The sequence below is a fragment of the Ctenocephalides felis genome, unplaced genomic scaffold, assembly GCF_003426905.1.
Source record: "Ctenocephalides felis isolate EL2017-DRISC unplaced genomic scaffold, ASM342690v1 CF-g0.4_SCAFFOLD_03212, whole genome shotgun sequence".
NCBI lineage: Eukaryota > Metazoa > Arthropoda > Insecta > Siphonaptera > Pulicidae > Ctenocephalides > Ctenocephalides felis.
Window position 1 is genome coordinate 1 of NW_020539366.1, and position 11,634 is coordinate 11,634.

At 29.3% G+C, this 11,634-nt stretch overlaps 1 long non-coding RNA gene and 1 pseudogene across 1 annotated transcript; one reads left to right on the plus strand and one right to left on the minus strand.

The window, feature by feature from the left end:
- Positions 1-2,058: 2,058 nt before the first annotated feature.
- Positions 2,059-7,911, minus strand: LOC113381936 (annotated as a pseudogene).
- A 2,175-nt stretch (positions 7,912-10,086) lies between these two features.
- LOC113381935 lies at positions 10,087-11,356 on the plus strand. Its single transcript, XR_003367604.1, has 3 exons — positions 10,087-10,321; positions 10,400-10,498; positions 10,584-11,356. It is a non-coding gene; the product is annotated as an uncharacterized LOC113381935 (long non-coding RNA).
- The last annotated feature ends 278 nt before the right edge of the window (positions 11,357-11,634 follow it).

Consider the following 11,634-nt stretch of genomic DNA (forward strand, 5'->3'; position numbering starts at 1 on the left):
CCACACTTGAGATTTTGTGCATCGATTCCTCTATACCTATCCTACATGGGATGGAAACTGACTAATCCCAAAGTGGCGGACACATCTACTGCGCAGCTGGTAAAGGTACCTTTTTTTGACCATTTCCGAACCCTTTTACGACGGCTGCCGTCGAAAATTTGGAAAAGAATATTATTACTATCGGAAAATACCAATGGCAGACGATTATCGCGCGGTTAACATGGTGGCAGACGATTTTGAAAATGCAGAAAAAATTTTTTTGAATGTATTTTATGATGTCTGCCATTTACATATTTTATTCCTTATAGTATCAAAACCTTATATTATCATGGCAGACGTGTACCTGGCGTATCAACATCAGCAGAGTTAAAAACTCGGCTACCATCCGGCCTGATAGTATGCACAAATTTCCATGTTTTATACCGGTATAAGCATTTTTTTTTCATAATGATAATAGAAAATTAATTTTTTTTAGTCTATATGTGACATTTAATAATGTTGATGAGCGGAAAAAAGGATTTTTTACGCTAAATTCATAAATATTAAAATATACAAACGATAACAAATTATTGTGATCTTTAATCAATTTTTTTTTTTTATTGTAGTCTAATTTCAAAATGTTGTATAAAAATAAAGTTATACAATATATATATATATATATTATATATATATATATATATATATATATTGGAGATGGGCTTATCATATCCGAAGCCGGATCGACTCGGATTTGACTCCGCTTCAGGAAGGAGTTATATCCGATTAACAACTCCACGACTCCGACAACTTTGAAACCGAAATACTCGACACAAATGTGTTCTATAGTGCGTTGTTTATGCATTTAAGAATTTGTCAAATCCCATTTAATTTTTTTGAAATGAAAATTTATGAATTAAATAAAATTAAAAAATATCAATAGAAGAATTTTTCTAAAAAATTTACAAATAAATGACGAGTTGTAAAATTTTTCGGTCGACCACATGATGGACTCAATGACTCGTAATTTTAACAGGGCTGACCAAAGTGAAAACGCAAAACTTGAGAATCAAATTCAATTTAAATATTTTCTTTTGATGTGAAAATAATTGATTATTTTGATTAATTTTATATGAAAGTAATGTAGTAAACTTTGTAATAAAAGCAAAACATTTATCATAAAATATTTTCACCAAATAATAATACTTCTGAATTCTAATTTTTTCTTCTGCTATTTCCATTCGAGAATTAATATTATATCGGGTAGTTCGATTAGCATATTATTACTTTACATATGCATACTTACTTTTAAGTAAAATTTAATACTATATATTTTTTGCTGCTTAAATACTATTGACGTCACTGATATATTTGCACTCTAAAGTGTTGTTATTTCAGGCTATAGAAAAACCAGATTAAATGTTGTTTCGTGTATTTTTCGGTATGTATCGTATTCGGCCAAAGATCGTCGTAGGTAGAAATATGACCCTTACTATTCAATAAATTATATATTTGAGCTATTCACACTTGAACACAATTTCATTGTTCTGTATCTTTGAAGTAATATTTTTGTATTTTCTGGAAAAAAACGTATACCTAAAAGGTCATAAAACTGAATCTCAGAAGAGAAAGCGACCGCTATTCCTTCCCAAAGCAAAAATGCCAAAAACAGTAAATTAACGCACGAGTTAACATATTAATACCAGTTTAGGAAAGTCGGATATGACAAATCCTGTGAAACAACTCCACTCGGATTCACTCCGAGGGAGGAGTTGTATCGGAGTGATAACTCCTGAGTGAGTTACCATCTCTAATATACGTATATATATACATATATATTCTTTATCATCTCGGAGCCATATCTCTGTTTTGATGATTCCTCATCATCCGCTGAATTAGATTCTGTAAAATAAAAATTATTTGAAAATCCAACTGAAGATGTTTGACAAAGACGAGATTGTCCGAGCATACATCCGCTCCAACATAGGACTAAATATACTTTGGGGTTGATTAATGAGAGAAGGGCAGTGGTACAAAATCTGAAATTCTCTATTTAAATACTAGATATCATAATGTTTTTACTGTATTAGTTTCATTTGATTCTGCTCGTTCAATTTTTTTTCTATACTTTGAACTTGTACGTTGCAAATGATTCAGCATAGACGTACAATTTGGGGATGATTGGAGACACAAGGGCAAAGGTACAAAACCTGAAATTAAGTAATTTAAAACTGAATATTATATTGCTTATAATGCCTTGATATAATTCGATAATTGTAGCTCAATTTAATTTTTCCCGTACTAAATGCCTTAACATTATTTTAGGGATGATTTGTGACAAAACGGTGGTAATAATTTTTATAAAAATCAGTGAGTTTATAATATTTTTATCAAAGATTATTTTGTTTTTTTACCTCAATACAGGCTTTTTTTCTGCACTATATACCTATCTTCACGAAACATCTCATATTAGGGTGGTCCGGCCGTCATGGGGTACTGATTTTAGTAGCTATTTTTGATTTTTTTGGTTTAATTTTAGTGGTACAAATTAGTACAAATTCGAATTAATCAATTTCCGTTTAATTTTATTTATTTTCTTCAAAAACAAAAAGTGGTCTTTTTACTCTACTGATGTAGATACGCCAGGTAAACGTCTGCCGCGATGAATATAAGCTTCTGATACTATAAGGAATAAAATATGCGTTTGCTGCACTTGGTGAAGAAAATTTAACAAAGAACCCCCCCCCCCATACAAGATTTTTTTAATACTATTCAGCTATTATATTGTTTTTTTTTTTTTTATTTCTTAAGTATGGTCGGACTCGTCTTTATCAAACATCTTCAGTTGAATTTTCAAATAATTTTTATTTTACAATTGACTTATTATTTTACAGAATCTAATTCAGCGGATGATGAGGAATCATCAAAACAGAGATATGGCTCCGAGATGATAAATAAAGTATATGTATATATATATATATATATATATATATATATATATATATATAATATAATTGTATGACTTTATTTTTATACAACATTTTGAAATTAGACTACAATAAATAAAAAAAATTGATTAAAGATCACAATAATTGTTGTTATCGTTTGTATATTTTAATATTTATGAATTTAGCGTAAAAATCCTTTTTTCCGCTCATCAACATTATTAAATGTCACATATAGACTAAAAAATATTAATTTCTATTATCATTATGAAAAAAATGCTTATACCGGTATAAAACATGGAAATTTGTGCATACTATCAGGCCGGATGGTAGCCGTTTTTTTTAACTCTGCTGATGTTGATACGCCAGGTACACGTCTGCCATGATAAATATAAGGTTTTGCTACTATAAGGAATAAAATATGTAAATGGCAGACATCATAAAATACATTCAAAAAAATTTTTTTTCTGCATTTTCAAAATCGTCTGCCACCATGTTAACCGCGCGATAATCGTCTGCCATTGGTATTTTCCGATAGTAATAATATATATTTTCAAATTTTCGAAACGGCAGCCGTCGTAAAATGGTTCGGAAATGGTAGAAAAAAAGGTACCTTTACCAGCTGCGCAGTAGCTGTGTCCGCCACTTTGGGATTAGCCAGTCCCCATCTCATGTAGGATAGGTATAGAGGAATCGATGCACAAAATCTCAGGTGTGGTAAAATACATACTGCCATTCGCCCACGGGCTCTTTGACTAAGAGTATGTATCTGCTTGCCTGTATATTTAAATGTAAATATACAGGCCTGATTTCGTTGTGTCGACTTTCACTTGAGTTTTGTATTTATCTTGTAGTCTCTAAACATTTTTTGAAGTAAAATTTCTTTAGGCGGTTAGCAGTATCATTCGTGAGTTAATAAAAATGTCAGGATCGGAAGAATATTTTATCCCATACCCCATAAATAATTGAGGTGCAAATGATCGCAAATAAATAATGAAACAAAGGAAAAATCTCCGCTGCGTAAGAAATGTAAGTTTATTGAAGTAATTTGTATTACTCGAGTTTTTCGAGGTTACTATATACCTTTGAGGTTATTACTAAAACGGAAAATTTTATTTTTATTAGACAAGACAGATATTACAGTTGCTCAGAGAATGAAACAGTGCCAGTCAGTTACTGCCAATTTATTAGAAAATATTGAGCCAGGTATCATTTTAGATGTTAATAAGTAAGAATCTTTTTGACTCCAAAACGCTTCAACTATTCACATTTAAACATATTATTCTGTGATCTTTTTAGATGAAAGTACTGCTGTTACTTTTTTTGATACAGCAACTACATCACGTCAATTGCAAATTGATGATTCTGTATATAATGTGACTAATATGTGACAAGAACTGATCTTTTGCAAGAGTCAAATGAAGTGTTTGAACTTCCATATAAAGACTTCAATTTGCTTAGGAATGCACGAAAATTGTTTGAAAAACAATTTACAAATGATAGCTTTGGCTATGTATGTTTTGTGTGTGATCCACTTTGGTTTCAAAGTGACTTATAAATATCAAACAATGCTCAAAAACAAATTCTTAATAATGGTTTTTTGAATATTGATTCAAATAATCAGGTTGGATGTCAAACTTGTCGAAAGGTATTAACTTCAGGTAAAATTCCCATTTTGTGTAAATTTAACAGGTTTCTATTTCCACCTATACCAAATTATCTACCTAAACTAGATACTGTATTTGAAAGGTTAATTTCACCTAAGTTGTGTTTCATGCAAATTAGACGATTGAGACATGCAAATGGACAATTTGGAATATTTGGACAAATTATAAATGTTCCTGTTGACGTTGATAATATGGTTAATTTATTACCTCGTAATATTGATGATGATCATTGCATTAACGTTCACATAAAAAAGCAAATGATTCATAGATCAAGCTATGTGCAGGGCTTGATAAATAGAACAAATATAGAAGTATGGCTTCAATTTTTTAGGCAAGACAGATATTACAGCTGTTCAAGGAATGAGATTATATCGTCAGTGAAAAAGTAAAAAAATACAAACAGTAAATTAATGTATGTTAATTTTAATTACATGAAGTTCTTCAAACACAATTATTACATGATGACTGAAGTTACGAAAACAATATTTGTTTAGGCGTTGTTTAACATAATCCACTGTGTGAACGAATATTATAGAATTGATTAATCAGCAATTACTTTAAACCGATCATGTCATATTTCAAGTATGACCTTGATTACATTATTGTTTGTAAATATTATACATATTTTTATTGCAATCATTAATATAGAATTTATAATTTATCATTATATAAATGTGTATAATGATTGACGGCACTAATGAATGTGTGCATCACGAGTGTCACCATATTTCTAATAAACATTATTCAAAATTGTTATATGATGTATTTATTTTTACTTAACTTAAATTTGCTACTTTGTACAGTAGCAAATAAGTTTTACTTCAATCGCTTGTGATCCTTACGCGCACTCTTTTTTTTTTCAGCTTTTGGACAATACTCATAGCCCCAAAAAAAACACAGTTTGGAAATGGTGGTATATCACTTGTTTTCAACAGCGGTGGAAAAAGTTGATGGTTTTTCTCATACGGTTCTTGTAAATGTAGAAATTTCTTCATTCAACTGCGAATTTGCAGTAAAATCAAAAATGTTGATGCTATTAGTCAAATGTATCGTTTTGCGATTTACTTGAATGCGTTTCGTTGTGAAACGGAAACTCAAAGCTGAACATATTAAATCTGTTCCACGATTTTCAATAACGAACTTTTCTCGGCTTTCGCTATCGAATTTCATTGTTCACAAATCATTTACAAAGATTAGAGAAGAGATAAAACAAATGAAAATGGTCGACTATAAAAACTTATGTAAGAATAAAGAGAAAGCGGTGTAATGCATCGTGCATTGAAGCAAATTACTAGAACTGCTTGTGCCGTAAAGTCATTTAAAATTTTGGAATAATTTAAAATTTGAAGAGAAATTAGGTTTTGTGCGATTTTTTATTTTTTTTGAATATTTTTAAAATTTTTAAAAACATTGCATTCTTTGAAAGGATTTGAGAAAAAAATCGATTTTTTAAACAGAAAAATTGAGTTAAAAAAAATATTTTTAAAAATTTTGAAAATTTAGAGAAACACATCAGTTGATAAACAATGTCGAGGAATCCTGTTTGAATCATATAAGCAAACTTTATTATGAACATCGTTATAAAACCCAAAGAATTGAGAACAAAATATGTACGTATTACTGAATAAAATACAATAATTTTATGTGCATATATATGTCTAATGATCATTTTTGACCTAAACAACAATTTTGAATTCTTACATAAGTAATTCAATATTTGTTGCATAATTCAAATTGAACACTCCGTTCTCTCAAAAACTGAACTGCCTGAAATTTAACTTTTAGCTGTGTGTCTTTGAAACAGCTAAAACTAATCAGAACGTCCTCCCTTCAATAGAAATCGAATATTTTTTTTAATTATTCAAATCGGTTGATCCGTGCGCCCAAAATTGTAGACGAAAAATCATATCCACACAAAAACGCACACACACCAATTTTTTCTAACAATAAGATATGCCAAAATGTTCAATAGGTTTTGATATGTAAAGATGTGCTAAAATATTCATTTTCGATTTTTTTGAAAGTACTTTAACTCACCCTACGGGAAGTTAAAAATGTATTTGCTTTCCACTTCAAAATAATAAAAAAAATTTGTTCACACGCACACATACTTTTTTCCAAATTTGGTCTCATTCGATTCAGAATGACTTGAAACGTTGAGAAAACATAAAATTAGCAAATTGGATTTTTTGATGAAAACATAAACTTCTCCTTCGGGAAGTTGATTTATATTTCTAAAATAACACACCAACTAAAAAACAGCACATTTATGGCAAACATACTTCCGATCGTAAAAATCACGAAATTGTTCTAAACTTAAGCAATAATATAATAAATATCCAGGTACAAACTTATTATTATAAATTAATTATCCATTCAATAATTCAGTATTTCTAGGGACTATAGAATACCCTATCATGAATAGGGAGCTAAAAATTATCGCTTCAAATAAAAATTTGAAGATAATATGTAAGCAAGGCAAGAGGTATTCGGGATAGGAAAAATCGAAGCAATTCATATGCAAGACAGTCATACAAAGTGATAAACATGATATTTTTATTTAGCTTAATGCTTAAATTAAAGTTCAAGTAAAAAGCACTTAACTTAAACAGCAAAAGATAACAATTTTTATACATACTTCGAACCATGACAACTGGTAACCTCCTTCGACAGAAACAACTTGCTGTCACTTTTTGAGCAAGACTGAGATCCCACTTGGTTGGAATTAAACCCATAACATATAATTTTTCTAACAACAATGCACTTTTTTCTGTTCTGAAAGGATCCTTTGGATCTACATCTTTAATTTTAAAGCTAATTCTCTAATATTTCTAGATAATTTGTTATATCTGTAATTGGAAACAAATATAGGTCGTAATAAATTAATATGCATATAATATATATATATATATATATATATATATATATATATATACAAATATGCACATAAATAAATATGCCAGTAAGTAATTTTAATTAATAAAACGTATTACTTGGTATAGTCTTCTCTCCTTTGTATACAATACTTTTTCATAACTTTTACTTCATGTAAATTGTTGTCAACTTTCCAATTAATGAAATCTACTTTTTTGAGCAATTTTTGCTCATGAAATTTGAGTTTGCGCACCATTGCAAAATATTACAAATATATCAAATACTAAATTAAAAATTATATTAAGTCGTGTTATTTATTATTTAACAGGTTATTTGACTCATGTCTTTTCTATAGACCGGATAATATCGTGTGAGAAAGCTGTCTGAAGTTAGGTTAGCTGTAAGCTGTAACACATTACAGATTTGTCAAATCTTTTGCACTGTGCTTTCAACTTTTTTATGTTGCATTCGCTGTTACGATTACTACTTCATTACTATCTACTATAATCTTCATTACTATAATGTTTACTTATCTATGACTATAATTTCTTTTTTTCGGCGTGCTTATTGTGTAAACACCACCTTAAAACATGCTAGGAATTTGTCATTTGCTAACAGGGCCTATTTTCCATAGACCTTAGCAGGGCCTTTTCACTTAGAACAAAATCCTCGTTCAGAAGGAATACTTAGGGGTCCATTTCTAGTCGCAGATTTTTCGCTGGTGAGCCGATGAAAAAGTATTTTCAAATGTTTTCTGTTGGTTACTAAGAAACGTCAGTTTTATTTTTGTGTCAGTTTACAAAATGGTGATTCTTGTTCGTTTATGTTTGTATATTTGTTAATAAAGATTTCATCAGAAATTGCTCTCAAATACATAGCCCTTTGACAATATGAATAGAACAGCTTCAAACTCAAATGGAGGACATAATTACTACATTACTATGTAGTGCATTGACACATTAGTCTAATCATAATACACTTTAAAGAAAGGGGTCAGTTCTAGAAAATTGTGTAAGAAATCAAGTATACGCTTCTACAAGAAAGACATAATACACAAATAGAAAGCTATTCCAGCTGTTTGAAATTCGATTACCACTTCTCACGGATCAAATGCCAAATTTTGCACGGGATGATTATTAGTTAATGAGAGTTAAGAATGATAGACGATGTAATGAACTAACACTATAATGCATTATTCACTAAATTTCACTAAATTTTTATATTAATAAGTAGAAGAAAGTGTAAAAGTTATTCCAGTAGATTAGATGTGATATGTATTATATATAAACCAGTGTATTATAATATAATATTAACTAGTATATTTTTGTTATCATTGTATTATTACAAAACATAATACGATTGTAATACCAAATTTAGTTTCAAATACCCGTGTACTAAAATTCATTAATTTTCATTTCAAATTTTGCGCCATTAATTTTAGTGCCAAAAGCAGCGCCATCGCGTCGAGCGGAGGACCCTTTAAGTATTCCGTCCGAACGTAAAAATCGGGCGAGAGAAACGTCTATATCATAGACCTTATACAATACAAATTGTATAAGGTCTATGGTCTATATACATAAACACGGGGTATTCTAATATTGACCTTATACAATAAGGTCTATGCTATTCGTATGCGTATATAAGGTTTATGCTATCCTCTCAGAACAAAATCCTCGTTCAGAAGGGCTACTCAGGAGTCCATTTGTGTTCGCAAATTTGACGCTAGTGAGCCGATGAAAAAGTATTTTCAATTTTTGTCTCAGTTTACAAAATGGCGATTCTTGTTCGTTTGTGTTTGTATATTTGTTAATAAAGACAATATGAATAGAACAGCTTCAAACTCATATGGAGGACATAATTACTACGTAGTGCATTGAGTCTAATCATAATACACTTTAAGGAAAGAGGCCAATTTTAGGAAATTATGTAAGAAATCAAGTATAAGCTTCTACAAGAAAGACATATTACACAAATAAAAATCTTCAAGTTGTTTAAAATTGGATTACCACTTCACAGGGATCTGAATATACTTGGGAGAAAATGAATTGCTTAAGAATGTCAAATTTTGCACGGGATGATTATTATTAGTTAATGAGAGTTAAGAATGTAGACGATGTAATGAACTAACACTATAGCATTATTCAGTAAATTTCACTAAATATTTATATTAATAAGTAGAAAAAGTGTAAAAGTTATTCCAGTAGATTAGATGTGATATCTATTATGTATATATAAACCAGCAGTGTATTTGTTGATTTATATTTCGATTTGATTGTATATTTATTATAATATATATTATCTAATATATTTGTATTATTATTTTATTATTACAAAACATAATACGATTGTAATACCAAATTTAGTTTCAATGACCCGTGTACTAAAATTCATTAAATTTCATTTCAAATTTTGCGCCATTAATTTGAGTGCCAAAAGCAGCGCCATCACGTTGAGCGCAGGACCCTTTAAGTATTTCTTCTGAACGTAAAAATCGGGCGAGAGAAACGTCTGTTCATGGCCGGTAATCTCGGAACAAACGTCTGTAACCCGAGTTTAGTTAGAGCCCCTGCCGCCGGTCGCGCTTGTTTTTTTTTTTTTTTTTTTTTTCACTTTGAAATCGAATTTGACATATGACAGATACTTAAATTAAACATGGCGTCCATTGTAATAAATTTTTCATGGAGAGATAACCTAGACAATATAATAAATGCTTGTTAGAGTAAAAAACAAATAAGCTGTCGAAGTGCATTGTTTAACGAAGAAGAAATACCAAGAAAAATGCATGTATTATGTAGTTCCAGCGAGAAACGACGAAGTAAAAGTAAAATAAGTAATAATATTTGCCGGCTTTCAATCTAAGTGAGTACTTTTATTAATATGCATACTTCGAATTACTTTCATTTGATTGTACTATTCTGATATGATTTTTCATTACAGTTTAATAATTCAGAAATAATTGAGACATTTAACTATATCAATACTAGAAATTTTAAGGTTATAAATAGACAGAGAGAATTCCTGTCAGCTCTCTGAAAGGTATGTTATTAAATAACTAAATATAAATTAATCTTGTTCTAATAATGTAGGATCATAACTAATAATTCTACATCGATTTTTTCAGCAGTATAAAAGGAAAATACGTTCAAATGTAAAATGTTTAGACGGTTTACTAAACACATTCACAAGTGTACAAGTATTGATATGAGATGAATGAATACACAGGAAAAAACAATAAGAATGAAGTCTGAAATGTGCTGAAATCTTTGCTGATCTCCCACTAATATTGAACAGTACGACTCGTAATTATATATTAAGTCAGTTTGGAGAACATACTAAAAACACTAATGATATAATCGTAAGTGAAAGGAAATTCTCAATTAATGGTGAAATTCTAGCTAGTGCAAAGGTTAATTTAGGTTTGGCTATGTCACAGGAAAAGTTTTTAAGTATTAATAATTTCATTTTGATATTACAAGAAATATTATTATCTGTGTTGTTTAATGATGATAAAGGGAATCACATTGTATAGATTTTCAGGAACTGTCAAATGACAGGCAAAGTATAATCATGATTAATGATAAAATTCTAAAAAGCAAAGGGATAAAACACCCTTAATGTGCACTTGCTTATTGCATTTGACTATTCTGAAAGAGATGTCAATAGCTTTACTCTAAAATGTCTTATTGTAGATGCTATAAGAAAACTATTAAGTACTGTTATAATAATATCAATGATTGTTGTTTTTCTTTAAGACAATGATAATAATGACATTTTGAACAAACATTTGAATGCACATTAACAATAGCGCAGAAAAGATTCCCAAATAGAGACTGTACATCATAGATATTATGTAACTTAATGTTAATCAAAATAAATATATATGTAAATATATATATATATATATATATATATATATATATTGGTTATATATTGATCTGAATCAATATCAATCAAAGAATTGTGGTTATATATGTATATGTATATATATAAATAATATATACATTCATGTACATTTCTATTCTTTTTGTGCTCAGCTTGAAAGGCTGATATGCTAAAATGATATTACACACACACATATATATATATATATGTATATATATATATATATGTATATATATATATATATATATATATATATATATATATTTTGTATATATATATATACATTGTGG